The following is a 21,577-nucleotide window of genomic DNA, read 5'->3' on the forward strand; positions in this document are numbered from 1 at the left end:
GCGATTGCATTTAAGGAATCTCAAATTGAGATTCCTTGAATGCAATGCATTAAAGTAAAAAAAAAAAAGCTTTTTCGCTAATAGGGGGAGCAAATTACCATGAAGTTGAACTTCATGGTAATTTGCAAAAACTTTGAAAAATGCACTAAAGTGCATTTTTCAAAGTTCCATTTTAGACACACACATGCCCTTGGGGCATGTGTGTGTACAAGATGTACTCATATGCAGATTTCAGGGGTGCAACAGGGTGTCCTTTTGACACCCTGGCACCCTTGAAATTGCATTCTCAATTTGCGAATCTCTAATTGAGAATCGCAAATTGAGAATGTCTTCCCATTCATTCCTATGGGCCTCTAGGCCCATAGGAATGAATGGGGAGGTATTCCTTAATTGCGACTCGCAATTTGCGACTCGCAATTAAGGAATGTTTAGAAATCGCTATTTTTAAGCGATTTCTACATGTATAGCCTTTTGCTATTCCTTATTAGCGAATCCTTATTTTTCGCTAATAAGGAATCGCAAATGGCATTTTTGATGCATGTGCCATATTGTTTTTAGGACTGAATTTAACAGTGCAGCTGTAAAACAGATTTATTGATAAAAAAATACATGGAGTGGGCATTGAGTCCACCCTTTGCAACCACTGGCTGCCTTTGACCAGCATATTTCATCTATTGGCTTTAGACTTTGTCCATCATATTTTTGATTATCCAAGTGGAGTATTCGGCTCTCATCTAATATGATTAGGCTATCTGGTTGTATCCTTTACCCTCCACTCAAGGTCTGAACAAGGGACTGCTTTACAACTACATCCCTCTCTTTGAAATCCTGGTAAACTCCTCTCATTTCTCTTGCTTTAAATGCTGACACTGCATTAGTACATCAATTACCGACATATTGGCTTTGTCAGTGCTTGTTTTACATGGTGACTCCTGCAGTGATGCAGTTTCACAGTGTTTTAAATAACAGATGGTACGAACCAACTACATTTTATGCATATTGGGAGGGTGAAATCCTGTTTGGGCAGAACAACGTTTAGAGCCTGTGACCAAAAGTTAAGTCATTACTCAGAGATGTATTGTAGAAAGTACAAAGCAATAGTGCCTATCATTTAGTTTATTGTTACTGTTATGTGCTATGTCCTAAAAACCGAGGGCCTCAAAAACAAGGTGATAAATGGAATGTTTGAAATAATCACAGCCACTGGCAATCACTCTGGGCTTATCCCAATCCATTGACCTGGCTGGGCAGTTCAGGCTGGACTGTTCCCTCCATACACAGTGTATTCACCTTACATTAACTATAGCTCATGCCTTCTACACCCACTGCTTATACTGTTTTATATTATCTCACTAATACTATCTAAAAATAATAGTATTCACAACAACAATTGTGAAATCGCAAATTAATTGTTTTGTGAGAACACACTGCATGGCATAGTGGCGAGTTATAGTTAATGTAGTGTGGCTACTGAGTGTGTAAAGTATAAGATTAACCCCGGGCGTAGTACTCCGCTTCGCCCACGTAGTGTACGTAGCGCTGCCTGCTTCGCAGTTTTCGAAGTAGGCATAGCAGGCAGCGCTACGCACACGCCAGGGCGAAGCGGAGCTGCCTGCCGCCCGCCACCCGCCTCCCGCCCGCCCTCCTTTTAAAATAATGTCATGTATGGTAAAAAAATTAAATATAAAGACTTACCTGCAGCGCGACATCTCCGGGGCTCCCTCTTCCTCGTTCACAACTTCTTGTCACAAATGCGCATGCGTGGACGCCCGCGCATGCGCATTTCTCGCAAGTAATTAGTAATAGTAATTTAAACTATTCCAAAGTCCAGCGCTTCCCTAAAGCAAGTCATTGTATTGACCTGTAGTATAATGGAACTCGTGGTAACGACACAGTCATGGTATTGACTGTGTTGTTAAGCCACACGCGGGTTTGGCATGCGTGGTAACAGTAGAGTGGAGTGTTGTAGAAAGGAATGCTGTAGAGTAGAGTGTTGTAGAGTGGAGCGGGGTAGAGTGTAGTGGAGTACACTGCAGTGGCATGCAGTGTGATAGTGTATCATGGCATGGCATAGAGTGAAGTGTTTTAGAGTGGAGTAGTGTACAGTGAAATAGCGTAGAGTGTAATAGCGTAGAGTGTAGTGACGTAGAATGGAATGGCATAGACTGGAGTGCCGTAGAATGGAGTAATGTACAGTGTATTAACGTAAAGCACATTTTTGTAGAGTGAAGTGGCGTTTGGTGGAGTGGCATACAGTGGGGAGGCTTTAAGTGGAGTTGGGTAGAGTGGATCGACGTACAGTGGATTAGCATAGAGTGGAGTGGCGTATTGTTGAGTGATGTAAAGAGGAGTGGCGTAGAGTGTAATAGCATTGAATGAAGTGCCATACAGTAGAGTGGCTTAGAGCGGAGTGTGGAAACTGAAACAGACGTAGTTTGAAAATGTGTGAACAAATTTAGCTATAATGTGTCAGGGATATATATTATGAGGTGTAAATGTTAATTTTTGGTAGTGTGTGTGAAAAGTGTAAATTGTGTTAAAGTTATTAGTTTTATAAAAACTTAGGGCCTGATTATGATATTGGCACCGTATTACAATTCCATTATATCCTATGGTACTTGTAATACGGCAGACGGCAATATTACAATTCCATTATATCCTATGGTACTTGTAATACGGCAGACGGCAATATTACAATTCCATAATATCCTATGGAACTCATAATATGGCTTACAAGATATCCATCACGTTTGTGACGGAGAATCCCATCCACCAAGATCGTGTATTGTGCCGTGGTATACGGTGGAATGTTAATGGTAGAAAGAGATATATACAGATGAGAAGTCAGCATGTGATTGGCTAATGGCTGTGTTTACCAAAGGTAAAAGGCAACCATGTCATTTTTAGCACAGAATGGCTTTGTTCTGCATTTCGCGGCATTCTGGGTTATGGTCACAGATGTGGGTAAGTAGTAGATTTTAATGGTGTTCACTACCTGTTACCTGCTAGAGAATGGTAGAGAATTAATAGGTAGAGAAATGTATTTATATATTTCTATATATTTTTATAGCAGTTTAAGAAGAACTGGGTGTTTTTAAAAAACTATTAAGTAGCGTGGTAATTTGTAGGTAACATTGTGATACTCCGTAGACTTTTTTTATGCATATTTTAATATGTTAAAAATTGAAAATACACTGTAGTGCTCAATATTTCGAAAAGATAGTGTATAACAGTGTGTATTTAATTTTTTAACATATAAATATTTTTTTAGTACCGCAGTACTCCCAAGGTAGTACCGCGATACTGTGTACATTTTCTTTCAAATATATAGACTTGTATCAGTATTTTCCCTACCTATTACCACTTTAATAAAGCCAACCTAATACTTACCTATATATAAAGGTGTAACACAGAACACAGCCAAGGTGTACCTCACAACAACATGGCTGTCTTTAATTTTTGTAAAGGCAGCCATAGCCAATCACATCATGATTGTCATTGCTATGTACCGTGGTACTTCCGTGAAATACTGTGAGATTTCATGAAAGTACAGCGACTACACATATCACTCAGTTAAAATAGCTTATAACTTCAAAAAAACGTACCCTACTTACCTATACTAACCAAAAGGATAATCTGTGCACGATAATGTGTAATCCTGTCAAACTTAATTCAAATCCATCCAGCTTTTTTTGAGCCAAGTATGTATATGATTATAAATGTATATGTATGTGTATATTACCTACTGGGGTTCGCCAGTAGGTAGTTATAGTTAGGACAAGTTTTCCATAGGAAATCCGCAACATTATATTCCCAATAACTTTGGTGCCGATTGACGAATCTTCACGAAATTTTCAAAACTTTTGGCCACCTCCGGTCCGCTCCTATCCTGAAAGTCTCAGGATGATTTGTATAGTGGGGGCCGAGAAAAAAGCAGGGTCCCAAAACATGTTTTCCCCATGCAATTTCCTATAGGACCTTTAGCCCCAGCTGCAGCCCGAACTGCTGAACGGAATTACACTAAATTTGGCAAAGAGGTAGTGCTCAGTTCAGACTCGTGCCTTTTGCTTAAATGGTGTCAATCTGTTCAGTAGTTCCTGAGAAAATCAAAATCATATATATATCTGGGCGAAGCCTAACCACACATCTCATCATGAGATCTGATTGGCTGTCAGCACTTCATCCAAGAAGTGCTGGCAGCCATCTTGGGACCAATATACATGATAGTACCTCATTAAAAAGCATTGCAGTTAATAGAAAGTTTTAAGACTTTAGTTACATTATAAATCATTTCTTGATGGTATCACACTCATTTTAAGAATTCTGGTGTGATTTTACCGTGTGAAAAAGGCTTCTGCTGGGATATCATGAATCATGTTAGAGAGAAAAATATTTTCTCATGCTTTTCCCACAGAGGTTTGGAAGGTGATCTATAAGCTAACCTGAGAGCATATTTTCTGTAAATTCACATTATCTTTCTCAGTCATGTGAGAATGAAGTCTGACATTCTCAGTAAAACATGTACATCCAACAAGGGCAGAGACTGTCAGTTGATTCCTTTGTGTTCTACTGCAGCTTCCCAGAGTGTTCTAAAGAACAACTAGAGCGCTAACAGTCCTACTTATGACAAAAGTATGGCACACCTGAAGCCATCTTGATTGGAATAAAGTGGTAACTCTTAAAACATTTAGTTTAAAAAGGAACAAAATGAGGGGGTTCATTGTGCAATAGAAAATATGATTAGTGCTGCAGAAAGAAAAATAAGGGCACATTTTGAGTGACTTCTCAAATCCTCTTCTATTTCATTAAAAAATTCTGACATGCAGACTGAAACATGCACTTTGAATACCAGCAGCAGCCTTCCCTGGTGAGCAGTAGATTTACTACAGTGATCTAATGAGCAACTAGAGTGCTAACATTCTGAATTTATGGCAAATGTGTGACACATCTGAATGCCTTCTTGATGGAATCACAGTAAAAAACTGAAAGTATTCCTACTGAGGAGACTGTAGTAAATGAGGAAATTAGGAAACTTCATAACACATAAGTCTCCCAAGATGGCCACCAGAGACAAAAGAGCCCAAATGTAGCACAAATATCACCCAGATGTAACCCAAGTATAGCCCAATGACAGAATGTCCAAGAGTGTTCTACAGAACAACTAGAGCGCTAACAGTCTTACTTATTACAAAAGTAGGGCACACCTGAAGCCATCTTGATTGGAATAAAGTGGTAACACTTAAAACATTTAATTTGCAAAGGAACAAAATGATGGGGTTCATTTTGCCATAGAAATTATGATTAGTGCTGCAGAAAGAAAACTTAGGGCACATTTTGACTTCTCAAATCCTCTTCTATTTCATTAAAAGATTCTGACATGCAGACTGAAACACGCACTTTGAATACCAGCAGCAGACTTCTCTGGTGAGGAGTAGCTTTACTACAGTGATCTAATGAGCAACTAGAGTGCTAACATTCAGAATTTATGGCAAATGTGTGACACATCTGAATGCCTTCTTGAAGGAACCAAAGTAAACAAGCATTGAAAATGCAATAGGTCTCACCCTCATTTAAGTTAAAGTAATTCTGTTTGTAATTAGGTGGCTTTTTAGCTTTGCTTTTATTAGTGTTTTTCAAACTTTCATTTACATAACATGCATATTTGTGCATATATGTACATGTATATGTATGCATGCATTTATATTTGTATATATTCACTGAAAAAACCATAGGTTTCACACACGTTATAGTTAGGAATTAGCATTTACAAAACTTTGCAAATTCACTGAAAAAACCATAGGTTTCACACATGTTATAGTTAGCTGGACATTTCACTCGTAAAAAACCATTGAAATTCCCCCGTTATAGTTAGTTCAGCTAACTATAACTCGCGCGCCCGCAATCCACTGCTGATAAATGGCAGACTTGCTTGGCACGAAATAAAATTGGATTTGCACTGACTCGTAGAGAGGTAGAGAGTAGTAGAGAGAGAGGTAGAGAGAGGTAGAGAGTAGAGGATGAGTAATAGAGAGTAGAGAGTAGAGAGTGAGTAGTAGAGAGTAGTAGAGAGAGTAGCAGAGAGTGAGTAGTAGAGAGTAGTAGAGTGAGTAGTAGAGAGTGAGTAGTAGAGAGTAGTAGAGTAAGTAGTAGAGAGTAGTAGAGAGTGAGGAGTATAGAGGAGTAGAGAGAAGTAGAGATTGAGTAGTAGAGAGTAATAGAGAGTGAGTAGTAGAGAGTGAGTAGCAGAGAGAGAGTAGTAGAGAGTAGTAGAGAGTGAGTAATAGAGTGAGTAGTAGAGAGTAGTAGAGAGTGAGTAGTAGAGAGAGAGTAGTAGAGTGAGTAGTTGAGAGTAGTAGAGAGTAGTCGAGAGAGAGTAGTAGAGAGTGAGTAGTAGAGAGAGAGTAGTAGGGAGTAGAGGAGAGTGAGTAGTAGAGAGTGAGCAGTTGAGGGTAGTGGAGTAGTGGAGAGTGAGTAGTAGAGAGTGAGTAGTAGAGTGAGTAGTAGGGAGTAGTAGAGAGTGAGTAGTAGAGAGTGAGCAGTAGAGAGAGAGTAGCAGAGAGTGAGAAGTAGAGAGTAGTACAGAGTGAGTAATAGAGAGTGAGTAGTAGAGGGTAGTGGAGTACTGGAGACTGAGTAGTAGAGAGTAGTAGAGAGTGAGTAGTAGAGTGCGTAGTAGGGAGTAGTAGAGAGTGAGTAGTAGAGTGAGTGGTAGAGAGTAGTAGAGAGCGAGTAGTAGAAAGCAAGTAGTAGAGAGTAGTAAAAAGTGAGTAGTAGAGGGTAGTGGAGTGGTGGAGACTGAGTAATAGAGAGTAGTAGAGAGTGAGAAGTAGAGTGAGTAGTAGAGAGTAGTAGATAGTGAGTAGTAGAGAGAGTAGTAGAGAGTGAGTAGTAGAGAGAGTAGAGAGTAGTAGAGTAGTAGAGACTGAGTATTGGAAAGTGAGTAGTAGAAAGTAGTAGAGAGCGAGTATTAGAGAGTGAGTAGTAGAGAGTAGTAGAGAGTGACTAGTAGAGAGTAGAGTGAGTAGTAGAGAGTGAGTAGTAGAGAGAGTAGTAGAGAGTGAGTAGTAGAGTAGTAGAGAGTGAGTGGTAGAGAGTAGTAGAGAGTATTAGAGTGAGTAGTAGAGAGTAGTAGAGAGAGAGTAGTAGAGAGTAGTAGAGTAGCAGAGAGTGAGTAGTAGAGAGTGAGTAATAGAGAGAGAGAGTAGTAGAGAGCAGTAGAGAGTGAGTAGTAGAGAGGGAGTAGTAGAGTAGTAGAGAGTGAGTAGTGGCGAGTGAGTAGTAGAGAGTGAGTAGTAGAGAGTGAGTAGTAGAGAGTCAATAGAAGAGAGTGAGTAGTAGAGAGAGAGTAGTAGCGAGTGAGTAGTAGAGAGAGATGTAGAGAGTAGTAGAGTAGCAGAGAGTGAGTAGTAGAGAGTAATTAGTAGAAAGAGTAGTAGAGAGCAGTAGAGCAGTAGAGAGTGAGCTGTAGAGAGTGAGTAGTAGAGTAGTAGAGAGTGAGTAGTAGAGAGAGTAGAGAGTAGTAGAGTAGTAGAGACTGAGTAGTGGAGAGTGAGTAGTAGAGAGTAGTAGAGAGCAAGTAGTAGAGAGTAGTGGAGAGTGAGTAGTAGAGAGAGTAGTAGAGAGTAGTAGAGTAGCAGAGAGTGAGTAGTAGAGAGTGAGTACTAGAGAGTGAGTAGTAGAGAGAGTAGTAGAGAGTAGTAGAGAGTAGTAGGGTAAATGAATCAAACAAAATGCCTTTAGCATTGGGAATGCACTCGACAACGCTCTGCCCTCCGGCTGTACACGGCGGCCTGGTCGTGGGGAAAGCACCATCGTCTACAGAAAGAAGAATGCGATTTTCAGCAGAACGAGGCCGGAGTCAGGGACCTCTTTGAAACTCCTTGGCACAGCGCTCATTCCTAATCAAGCATGCTTCATCACAATACAGCCTACTAAAGGTAAAAATGAAAGCATTAATTAACAAATGAACTTGAACTTACTCAAAGTGAAGCACTTTTAACATATCACGGACTTCAAATCCCAGTGAACATCTGTGAGGCGCTACAACATGACAACGCCCACAGGGGAACTTGAAATAAAAAGAGCCGGAAATATATTGATTATGTTTCTCGAGTCATTTGTGCAGCCCTGGAAGAAGAGGTTTCGACCTTGAAACGCGTTGGCAGCTAATTTAAGTTGAGCGTGAAGGCAGGCATGGAAACTTACAGCCGGAGGGCAGAGCGTTGTCGAGTGCATTCCCAATGCTAAAGGCATTTTGTTTGATTCATATATATATATATATATATATATACATATATATATATATATATGTATATATATATATATATATATATATATATATATATTGTCGCCAGTAGATAGTTATAGTTAGGACCGAGTTCCCATAGGAAATCTGAAAATTCTATTTTGAATAACTTTGGCGCCGGTTGACTTATCTTCGTGAAATTTTCAAAACTAATGGGGCGCTCCGCTCAGCTCCTACCCTGAAAGTCTCGGGTGATTCGTCAAGCGGGGGCTGAGAAAAAAGGGGGGTCCCAAAACGCGTTTTCCCCATGCATTTTCCCATAGGACCTTTAGTCGAAGGTACAGCCCGAGCGGCTGAACAGAATTACTTGAAATTTGGCAAAGAGGTAGTCCTGAGGTCAGGCATGTGCCTTTTGCATATATGGTGTCAATCTGTTCAGTAGTTCCTGAGAAAATTGCAGTTAAAAGTACATAAATATCTATATGCGCGCACCATGCACGCACGGTGCTCGCACGGGGCGAGCACCAAATGTGCGCGAGCGTAATTCTGATTGGTGGTTAGATGTCAGTCAACATTCCAATCGGTCAAAATCAGGAAGTGTTGGACGCCATTTTGTGTGTGACAGTGAAAAATAAAGGTGGAGAACGTGAAAAGGGGGCAGGGTAGAGAGTTCCTGACCCCCTAGCCTTTGTCAGGGGGTCCCTGAAGGACCCCGAAGGGTGAAAAAAACATTTTTTTTTTCCAAAGATCGTGTTGTGCGCGCACGGTGCGCGCACCCCCCAGCCGCCATTTTGAGTTTTAGAGGCAGAAGAGAGCTAAAAACACAAGTGGAGAACGTGAAAAGGGGGCAGGGTAGAGAGTCCCTGACCCCTAGGCCTTCTCAGGGGGACCATGAAAGACCCCTAAGGTCCCAAAAGAAAAAAAAAAAATTATAAATATTGCGCGATGCGCGCACGGAGCGCGCATGGCGGCAAAAAATTCATTAAAAAATAGAATTAAAAATCAAGTTTAAGTGTTTAGATGTTGGTTGGCTCTAAAAAGAGCCGTTGTGTTCATTGAGTGTTTTTTTGTACCTACAAGTAAGTACCGATGCAGAGTCTAAAGTTCAAGAGGAAGACTCTGTTCCCTTCATCTGTGAAATGTACACCGTCTCCTCTATAAATGCCTTGCATGTTGTAACACAAGTTGTTGTGATATATAGAACCCATACCAGAGTCTCTGAGGAAAGCAGAAACAGACTTATTGACGTGCTTTTTTGCTTTCTCAATCTGCGGACAATATTGGTTGGACCAGTTCCACTTTTGCGTTTGGCACATATTAGAATATACAAAGGTAGTTTGTTGAATAAGTGACATCAATTGCACTAAGGTATCCTTAACAAGCATTTCCAGACCTACCCCAGTTAAAGTGCCTAGGTCATTTCCACCACAGTGCACAATTATAAGGTCAGGCTGTGGGAGATGTAGAAAGGATTTCACCAAAGGCATTAATTGGTGCCACTTTAACCCTCTCTGACCAATCCATTTAATGTCTACATTTGGCAAAGCAAGGTCTTTCACAATACCTCTTTTTCCGCATACTTTTCACTCCAGTAAACATAGCTATGACCTACAATCCACACTGTGAACATCTTTCAAGGAGATCTGGATGCACTCAGAAGGTGTCTTTCAGTAGAATGGCAATATGAAAAGAAAGATAGTTGTAAAATGGAGGCTTACATACTTTTTTTTTTTATAAAAAGAACTCATTGGCTGTTTCAGACCATTCAACACTAAAAACTAGGCTGTATGTTTAAATTTTTAAAAGCATGTTTTGTATTGGTTCAGAAAAATGTGTTCCCACAGAAGATTACTTTGGATATGCTGTTAGGTTTGAAAAGTCAAAGCACTCTTGCTCTTTGGATTAGAAACATTGTATGCTGAACTTCTGACCTCTCTGCTCACACCAGTGTTCCATGATCTGTTGCTATGGTAGCAGGCAGAAGTCATGTTGGGGGTAGGAATCATTTGGAAAGGGTTGACATTTGCAACCAATAGAAATGTGTGTTTCCATTTAAAAAAATGTGGGAAGCAATGTGATTTGAAGTTAACATATATATGTGTGAAAAAAAGAGGGAAATTTTGCCATTTAGTGGTTCTGGTGAGAGGAGTACAGCTCAGAGATTCTGGCTCTGATAATCTGCTGTGTGAGTGGCACATTTCTTTCTCAACTAACTACTTTTAAAGGTGAGTTATGAATTTGAGAGGGGATGTATGTGGTGTATTTTGATATAAATAATAGAAATTTGTTTCTTCTTTTAAAGTTGTGTTTTATGTTTTGGAAGATATTTAACTGCCTTGAACTTGTAAGATATTATGGAGTATGTCTTCACCATAAGTTAAAGTGTACTGGTATCATCCAGGAACACTGTTTTGTGCCTAGAATCACATCATGAGTCTGTGTGCACACAGGAATTGTTGTCAGAGATTTAATTCATGTTGCTCTTGTTCTGTAAGACTTGCACTCGTAGGAAAGGGGCAGCTTGGTTTCTTGAGCTGTGATGGTTAGCATTCGGCAGAAATCACTATCTCACAGATGAGAGGCAAATGCTAACACATTTGAAAACAACAGGGTAGATTTTCCTTCCACTCCTGCAATGGGTGAGGTAGTTCCTACATGTTCAAAACTCCAATTAACCCTTACCACAGGTGATCTTACATACATCTCTGCAGTCTTCATGCAGTTGTGCAAGCGTCCATGCAGATCTCTCTTGCACCTGACAATACACAGTCTCCAGAAACACACTCTTAGCACACAGGCAGCTGCTTCTCCTGCACTCCCATGCTTACTATTCAGCACTGTGTGGTATTTCAGATAGCAGTGTGTAACGCTAACACATTCAACATCACCAAGGCTCATTTCCTTTGCTCTAGTCTAATCACTCACCCAGGTTCCACATGCTCATGGTCTCAAGCAGCTGTTAGCACATGTGCTCTTTTCTGCCTCTCTAAACTATAAGGGAAATGTGTCAGGCTGTTACAGTAATTATCACTTGCTCTACCACAGTAGTAAATGTGCTTTGAAATTGCCAATCAAATATCGTTTTCTGCCTAGAATCACACCATGAGTCTGTGTGCACACAGGAATTGTTGTCAGAGATTTAATTCGTGTTGCTCTTGTTCTGTAAGACTTGCACTCGTAGGAAAGGGGCAGCTCATATGATAGGATTTGAAAAGCTCAAAGAAAATATAGTAATACTGTTGTAGGGATTCTGCGTATGCACAGAACTATGCGCAGGAAACCAGAACCTTAGAGAATTGTGGTGTACCAGAAACTCCCCTCAGAACTAAGAACCCCTTATCCGACTAGCTTAGTGTCACATTCGTTATCCGAGATTTAGCTCGGCGGTCCCAATGTATAGACAACCCAGAACATGCGACTTAGTTATTCTCGGGAATGGTGGGAACCCGAAATACCCGTTTGCACATATATATATCAGTCCACAACAGAATAACTAAGACACAGTAAAGTTTAAAGAATTTATTCATAAACCTCGAGTCCTGTTATACAGTACTTTGGCTAACATAAGCAGACAAATGGTTAAGATCATTACCATTAGCATTGTTACAATACCATAGAAAATGAAAGGAGCGATCATATTAATAATGACAGTGGAAAACAACCACCCTCCTTTCCCTAGCAACTAATAAAATATTATCAGACTATTAGAAGGTCTCATAGGCTTGCATAGGGGACCCCATACCGTATAGATCAGCTTAGGTGTATCACATCACAGGATCAGCTCAGTGTTCTCTGCTTCAGCTCTTCTATCGAATGCTCTAACAAAATGCTGCGCTGTAATATTAAAGCCTACGACTTTCTGGTATTTGCAGCTGCGTGCATGTTATGACTAAACAGTGGTACGATCACCCTGAACACAATCAGCCGGCACCGTCTAGTGTCCTAGAACAGTTCTTTACTCGATGTACAGACCAAGGGCACTAGCAACTGTTAAGGATGTATAAATAACATTCACTTGAGACAAGAGCGAGTCTGCATTTCTCAAATGAATAACATGTAACAACAGTGTCGGGTGCAAAGGCAGCAAAAGCAGCAAGATGGTTGTCTAACAACTAACGTGATTGAGCTAACTTAGCACTGTAAATAGGGAGTGGCCTAAAACCACGTGACATCCCCGTTTGATCGAACCACGGTATAACCAGGGGCGAATATTTCAACAGAACGCAGAGTTCAAGATCAACGATGCAGACTAAAGAGCTTGAAATGTAAGTTCAGAAAATGAGAGGAAAAAATTAGAAGAGAAAAATATGTACAAAAAGTTTTCTCCACTTGACTCACCATCAGACAGTGTGAGCACAATTGTCAACGTATGAAAGTATAAGCAGCATATGCAGCCGCAGCTTCCAGTAGAAAATCATTGGAGTCATCCGCAAAATTGTCTGTCATCCAATTCAGCAAAGAAAAAGAACACACGTGTTCCACAGGGAAATGAGCATCAAGCACTCCACGTGGACAAGAAGCAGGCATCTCGATGTAACTTCGTGCCAGGAAGTCAACTGCTGCCTTCTCGATATCCCATAATCCAAGGACTCCATGCGCCGCACCCAAGGCCATAAACCCGACTCCAGAACAGTCAAACTCATGAACCACTAAGGGATACATCAGTCGATCAAAATCCAGGTCAGGCGACACCAAGTTTGACAAACACATATCCAGAGCCCATTGGAATGGACATTCGAGACAGTGAAAAACAGGCTGTACACAAGTAAAAAACGGGAACCGGAAGGACAATCCATAAGCGACACTCAAGGTAGCCAGTGGTAAAGTCCCATAGGATTCCCACATCCGGCTACGCAGATGGAACAGGCTGAATCCGTGGTCGAGTAGCGCAAGTCGTGCATCCATAGCGTAGAGCGCAGACCAACAGGAGTATGCCAGCAATTAATGCGAGAATCAGAGGAAACCCTCCGAAAACTCCAGAAAAAATAGAATGAAAAATAGCTGGTATTATACCAAAGATAGACTGGAAAGACGTCACAAGGCCAGAGCCTACAATTTTAAAAAAATGGACCAGACCAGTCGTAGAAGAAGCATTGAAGATAGTGTGTATTAATGTGCCAAAATGTAGGGGGAGGTCAGTATTCAAAAGAGCTTGAACTTCCGTGCGAGTGTTCGCCACCTGAAGGAGAAATGTTTCACGTGACGAAGTCAACGCAACCTCCTTTTGAGACAAAAGAGCCCTTATTCTGCTCATCCTATTGAACTCTGCTTTCAAGGTCGGAATCGTCGGCCAGATGGATATATCCAGTCGGCCTTGCGGGGGTGGGAAAAGCACGTTATTACAGCAAATTACCCTTCGTGAAACTGAAACAATATAGGGAATTCCAGCTAACATCCCACAGCAAGCCTCACTATTTAGAAGCAGATAACTACCATTAGCAAGCAGCGTAAATGACGGCGTTATAACTGGCACAGGAATGCCCTTCAATAAGCAAGCTAAATTAGGGGCATTCATATTACACGATCCATGTAATTGGATATGTCTACACACTACGGAATGATCAGGAGCAGTCGTACACTCCTCACCCTTCAAATAAACTTCTTTGCCGTCCCTCTCACATCGATATGTAAATGGGAGAGACCAGACTTCATGCAAAAATGCAGAACCAAGTTTTTCATATCTGCCCAAGGCATAATGTTTCATGCACGAACTAAACCTATACATAGAAATCGGGAGAGTGACCATCCCATGGATGAGCCACACTGCATACTCAGACTCAGCCACAGAAAAAGGCAAAGGTTCTACCTTTTCTATATGCAGTAGTGAATACGTAGCATCTTTCATGGACATGAATTGCTGCTTTGCTGTCAGATTAAATGGGCGGAATAAAGAAGAAATATTCATGTAATCCCAAGGTACTTTCCCCTCCTTTAACGTCTGCAAAGTCCAAGCAAATTGCATAATCGAACGTAATTGATTTTGACCATGATACAACATAGACACATCTTCCTGGACAATATCTACAACAGATGAAATAATGTTATCCAATGTATATATTCTCGAAGATAAGGTATTAATACTATTATCTATAACTGCCAATACTTTTTCCATATTGGCCTGGTCAATAGCACGGAGCCTGGAAGCAGCCTCAATCTGCGACAACTTCCAAACCTCGTTGTAAACAGCATACACCCATCGTTTGGATCTTCCCAATGCGGGACCTTTAACAAAATCATTCAAATCAATTTTGTCATGCAAACGTGACAAGTGAATTTTAACTGAATCTAATGTGGAATGTTGCAACCAAGACTGACACAATTTACCTACCGAGTAGGTAGTGACAGTGTGTGTGGACAAAAAACGAGGGTCTACTCTATCTTGTATGTACCCGGGAATCAACCCTAAAAATCTACGTTGACAGGTATCCGAACTTCTCTGCCATACCAACCAACCTTTAGGGTCCAATGCACTAATATTAAAGGTGGAATTGGAAATAAAAGACTGCAACATAGTAAGGGACAGATCTGTGTGATTCTCCCAACCAGGATAAGCACCCAGATCCGGGATCGAGGGGGAATTTAATTTTTTAGAAATAGCCAATCCAAAACAGGTTGTCTGAAAAATTGTGGAATTTAAAAATAACATGTGGTTTGGGATTAGGCAGGCACGATGTAACGCTTCTGTGCCCTGTACTTGCCAAGACTTAGTTCCCCAAACCGATTTGAGATCAATAGCATCTTTCCAAACGTCATACCCTCCAATTGCCAAATCGTCCATGAAGGACTTGGAAAACAACAATTTAGTGTGTGTCAAACGCACCTTTGAAATAGGTTCATCCCTAAGTTTAAAATAAAAGGATGCATTATTGGATACACTGAAATCCGAAAAATATGAAAATTTGTCAACCAATGTTTTTGAACTACCAATCATCGGGGCAGGGCAATGTTCCCACTGAGTAAAGTTGACTAAACTACGAAATGTGTTAGCCCTATGAAGAAAATGAGTACCATAATGTTGATAACAAAACTGCTCTGCATAGTTTTCAGTATTCAAATACAAATCCTCAGCATCAAATGCGGCATAGTATTTCAAATCAGAAAACAGTGTCTCTATAGTTTTTACATCCCAATCATCAGACCGAATGTTCTGTTTAACCACATCACCCATAGAAACACGATATACAGATGGTACATTAATTACTTCCGTGGGCCCATGAATTTGGAATTTAACTGCATCCCATGCTATTCCATCACGGACAGGCCAGGCGGTGATGTTCACAAAAGTCTGGTCCCTCTTCATGATGTGTGACGATGAATGTAGGGCCAAAGTTCCATTAATTAATCTAATTGTAGAACGTTCATTCAGGTAGTGTCCATTTATAAGCCTAAAAAACACCACCACAAAACCAATGGACATGAACAAAAAAATGCAAATGAGCACCAGCCAAATGTAAATCCAGGGGGGAACCAAAAATTGTCTCTTGAACCAGGCAAAGAATTTCGAAAATTTGGAAGGGGCAGTGGAAGTCAATGATTCAGTTCCAAAGGAAGAATTAGACTGGATAATGTCATTTGAATGCAAAAGGGACAATGGAACATCAGCAGGATAAGAATACTCAGCATCATCATCCGCAGGTGACACAGCAGAATCAGAAAGTACTTGCATTTCAATGGCAACCTCAGGCACGATGTCAGATGGTGGCACCACAACAGAACTGCGCATCATTGAAGGGCAAGAAACTGAAGGTGTCAGACTATGGAGTATCGGCCACCCTGTGTAGCTTGACATTGTCAATTGAAATGTACCTGTTGTCTCTGTGACCAGGAAGAGGAGGCAAAACAATTGTACGGGTACCCTCAACTCTAAGCACCGGCACTGGTGCACGATTAGAGGGGCCAAACTCCTTTTTCTTCTCCACCTTCTCACGGACCAGATCACCAACTCTGGGTAGCCAGCCGACTACCGGAATCTGTAGTCCAGCTTCGGACGCAGAGGATATGTGCTCTTTTGCTAGAGTGTCTCTTGCTTCTTGAAGATTCTGTAAGACAGTACAGTGGTCATCTAAGTCAAAAGGCGCGGCTGCTGCCGCCATGTCGAGACCCTCAAGGTCTGGGACAAACATTCGAACCCCGAAGAGCATCATGTACGGGGTCCTCCCACCCAGAGACCTTCTAGGGAGATTATTAAGTGCACGTTGGACGTCATACAAATGAGCTAGCCAGTTTTTGCCAGTACCTAACACCCTGGCTGTCAATGATTGCTTTAGGTCACGGTTCATTCGTTCCACAACACTATTGCCCTCAGGCCGGTATGGAGACGAAAATTTGACTTGGACTCCCAAACTTCCCATAGCTTCTTTGTACGCCTTAGAGGCGAACGCAGGGCCCTGATCAGAATGGAGGGTTCCACATGCAAAACTCCCTATAAAGACACGCAATGCTTTGATGACAGTCCTGGCGTCAGCACTCCTGTGTGGCCACACCCAAAGAAAACGTGTGCACGAATCTACTGCAACCAAGATATACTTGTACGCAGTGTCTGAGGAAAAAGGACCGCAGTGATCTAAATAAACACACGCTAGCGGTTGATTAGATATATGCAGCTGCGTTTGTGGTGGACGCGCCACCGTAGATGGCTTTATTTGTTGGCAAATACCACAATTGAGGACATAAGTCCGCGTATGTTTGTACAAACCGTACCACCAATAACGCTGTTGCAACAGTGACACAGTTGCGGACACTCCGGCGTGCGCTGACGCAACACCCTCGTGTGCAGCTTGTACCAAAGCTGGCCTGCAGTCCGAATTGGGAATAACTCTATCCCCAACATCATTAATCCTCACTAACGGGACGTTATCAGGACTTAAGTGATAATGGTATCGAGACGGGAAACCCCTAGGGAAGTCTGTCCCAGTCTCTGAAGCAGCAATGGCTGCCAAGATGTCATCATCGATCTTACTTTTGGATCTTGTAACTGCTGCTACTAAGTATGTTGCCACTGCTGTTTTAGCTGCCTCGTCAGCCAAACTGTTACCGACAGCATGGACGCCAACTCGTTGGTGACCAAGAGTGTGAATAACATTCACAAGGGGTCGACTGCCTTTTAGTTCAGCCACCCTGGCCCAAAGCGTTTTATGCTTCACTGTGCTACCTTTTGAATCACGAAATCCATTCGCGATCCAAAACAGCAGATTGTCGTTGTAAGATTGAACACAATAGTAAGAATCACTCACTATAAGAGTTGTGACTCTGTAATCAGCAAACTCCAGTGCAAGCACCAGAGCTCTAAGCTCCGCCAATTGTGCGGTACAATCACCCAAAGTCTGCGTATGCACCGCATCCTGTACGAATTCTCCATTCACGAAAGTACCAACAACAATTGCGCAAGCCGCTGAATAAGCGTGCCATGATCCAGTTGCGGGCTGCGCGGACCCATCAGTGTAAATGACACAATGGAACTCCTCCAACGGGCGCAATGTAAGTGGAGCCGGATGAACTAATTCATACTCCAAACTCTCCTGAGTCTGTAGCCCTGCGTCAAAGATGTATTCGACGTCAGGCGAGGCTAAGGAGGTCGCCCATTGTATCCACCTTGGATGTAAAGCTTTAGAATTCGGCACACTTGCTTTAGTGACTGCCTCTAGGGCAGGAAATGGTGTCACCACCATCATGCGTTTCCCCTGTGATAGCGCTCGTTCTTTCAGGATTGCCATCTGAACTGCTATCAAAACTTTCTCGACAGTGGAGAAACGCATTTCAGCCGAAGTATATAAATGAGATTTGTATGCAATGGGGACTGTGTCACCTTCATTGTATGTTAAGTACGTGAACCCCTCCACACCCGGTACAATTCTTATGACCAGGTTTGTGTGGTTATCACGAGTTTGTAAATATTTCGCAGTAAGAAGGTCAGACTGCAAAGAGTGCAATGCAGCCGAATGCTCTGGCAGCCAGCAAGATTTGGTAAAAGTAGGTTGCACCAAGGCATATAGTGTCTTGATACGCTGGGCATATTCAGGAATGTAGGTCCGGCCGAAATTCAGAAAGCCCAGCAATGATTGTAGTTGTTTCAGTGTCGCAGGGATACGAAGGTGTGCGCATTTCTCAAGGAACTGCGGAGCCAAGCCGCGGCCCTCATTGTTGAGTTCGTACCCCAAGAATAAAACTGTGTACTCGGCAATGTGGGACTTCTTAAAGTTAAACTTGTAACCAAAGTCCGCAAACATAGTAATTATGTTGTCCACGCGAGCAAGGTGTGGAAGCAACTCGTCGTCTGTTAACCCCTTCGGTGCTCATGACGGAACGGTTCCGTCATGAGCCACGGTTGAGCTGTGCTCATGACGGAACCGTTCCGTCATGACCACGCCCGCGCAAGAAACCGTCAGCACAGCGGCGGAATTTGCGCAGCATGGAAGGGGTTAAGTAGATGTCATCGACGTACGAGTATGCCTCCGGGTCTACCATCTCTAAGAGAGAGACCACACGGGCAGCAAATACCCCAGGACTATTTTTATAGCCCATTGGGAGCCTTTTGAACACTTTTTGTTTACCACCCGAAGTAAAAGCGGTCCACTCATAACTATGAGGGGATATGTTATGGCAATAAAAGCCATTGGACAAGTCGAGTGTGGTTTTGAACCTCTTTCTCACAAGACTATCGACGAGAGCCGAACTATGGGTATTTTGTACCGCACAATTCCGGCAGTGCGAGTTTAAGTGCCGGTAATCCAAAACTAGGCGGTACGACCCGTCAGGCTTAGTTACAGTGAATAAAGGATTATTCATTGGTGACACACACGTTTCAATTACTCCCTGATATTCCAATTGTTCAAGGATAGACGCGACGTGAGACCTAGCCTCTCGACGCATAGGGTATTGGGGTTGAGGCTGGGGATCGGACCGCAATGGAATTTCGTGGAGGGTAGAACATTTATCCCACCCCACCTGATTACGATACAGCGCGGGTGCTAGCACCCGTGCCCACTCCTCGGCTAACTTCCCAGACTCCTCCTTGGGCACCACGTGTCCAAAAGAAGGAAGAATGACTTCTTCCCCCCTTGGAGCGTTTAGAACGAAAGCCGGGGGCCAATCTTTCTCCGCCAATAGTATATCATAGGTGGTCGTCAGATTATCCCAAAATACCGCGTTAATTTTTCGTTGTATGTCACCCTCAATATTGAGGACTACGTCAAATAATCTCTCAGGGGGGGCTACGCGAGTATCAGCTGTTTCTACTGTTACATAGATTTTAGTTGCTGTCGCCTCCAGAAATGGACGCAGTGCTCCCCGCACTACTGTAACTTCCGCCGCGCTGTCTAGCAGCGTCAGCGCCCATTTCATGTTCAGAAGCTGTGTCCGTACCATCTGAGGCATACTTCGCTGAGATAGCAGCAACTTTCTTTTTCTGAAATGGAGGACGTGGACGTGCAGAATCCTCCTGCTTGCCTCTTCCGTCCGCCTGTCGGGGCTGGTCTCGTCCTTGAGCACCCCGGCCTCTCCCACGGTCTCCTCCACCAAAGTGTGAAGCCGCTGTTTCCTGTGAAGAACGAGGAGAGCGCTGGTCAGGAACCTGAAACCTATCAGGTGACTTAATACGAGAACGATCACGCAAATCATAAGTGCGTTCAACATACGCCTGAACAGGGGATGCAGGACGAGTCTCCTGTTTCTGTTGCTGTTTATCTTGTTTTTTAGCTCGCCAATTTTGTTTTGGAAAGTTGGGTTTATCGTCTTTTGTAGACGAACTCACTTTAGTGTGCTGTACTACATCAGGAATTTTGATGATGGGTTTCACGCCTAGTGCACTACGTCCAACCATCCTATAGGCTTTTGCAATAACTTTTGCAAACTCCCTCGGCTTATCTTCATCCGCAATTAGTGCCATCATGTTTCCCACTTGAAACTGCATGGCATCTCCTTTGAGATTTCCCATAATCATGGAACATACTATATCGAAGCTGTCGATAAGCCGCATTCCCAACTCAATAGCTGCTTCCGCACCATGATCCTCCTGGACTTTTTTGATAACGGAAGGTAGTACCGACATAGACGTAGTGCCGAAGCACTTCGAATAGGTCGCGGCAAAGACCTTGCCCCAATTGTCACAATCGACAATGTCCGGGACTAGTTCTTTCGGCAAAGTAATAGTGAGTATCCTGTGTTTTTCCACAGGACTAGTGTTGGGAAACACGGCTTCTAGTTGATCGAATTTCTCTGCAAGCCAATAAGGATACTCATCCTTATTCTGGGGGCGCTTGCCAACAACCGCGTTTACCATTACAGGACTGATCACCACCGCATGATGGTGATCCGCCCCGTGTCCCGCCACTATAGGTGCCCCCACCTGTACAGTGCGCGACACATACTGCACTAAAGCCCTATGGACCGTAATCAGGGCTGTGTGTAGTATACGTAAGCTATCCACACCCACCGTCAGGTAGCGTGGATGAGGTGTATGTCCGGCCAGCACCGGCCAGGTAGCTCCTTCAATTGACAAAGGACCCAGTCTCGCCGGGGTGACCGTGTGGGGGAGGGCGCCATTAAACCAAATAGTGTGCTGCCAGGTAGAAATAGGAATTTCTAAAGCCATATATGGGGTATAATGAAGAGTGTAACCTTTTTTATTATCAAGCTTGAAAGAACCTATAGCCTAAAACCTAGGTAGGTTAAACCGTCACTCCCGTTATCCGGAAACCAGAGTGAGGGCGTTGTGGACTAATAAAAGCACTACTAAGGCATCTCAGATATTAAGACCAAACGTTAGGTGCGCCATGTTGTAGGGATTCTGCGTATGCACAGAACTATGCGCAGGAAACCAGAACCTTAGAGAATTGTGGTGTACCAGAAACTCCCCTCAGAACTAAGAACCCCTTATCCGACTAGCTTAGTGTCACATTCGTTATCCGAGATTTAGCTCGGCGGTCCCAATGTATAGACAACCCAGAACATGCGACTTAGTTATTCTCAGGAATGGTGGGAACCCGTAATACCCGTTTGCACATATATATATCAGTCCACAACAGAATAACTAAGACACAGTAAAGTTTAAAGAATTTATTCATAAACCTCGAGTCCTGTTATACAGTACTTTGGCTAACATAAGCAGACAAATGGTTAAGATCATTACCATTAGCATTGTTACAATACCATAGAAAATGGAAGGAGCGATCATATTAATAATGACAGTGGAAAACAACCACCCTCCTTTCTCTAGCAACTACTAAAATATTATCAGACTATTAGAAGGTCTCATAGGCTTGCATAGGGGACCCCATACCGTATAGATCAGCTTAGGTGTATCACATCACAGGATCAGCTCAGTGTTCTCTGCTT

Source organism: Triturus cristatus, chromosome 1_2 (assembly GCF_964204655.1).
Source record: "Triturus cristatus chromosome 1_2, aTriCri1.1, whole genome shotgun sequence".
NCBI lineage: Eukaryota > Metazoa > Chordata > Amphibia > Caudata > Salamandridae > Triturus > Triturus cristatus.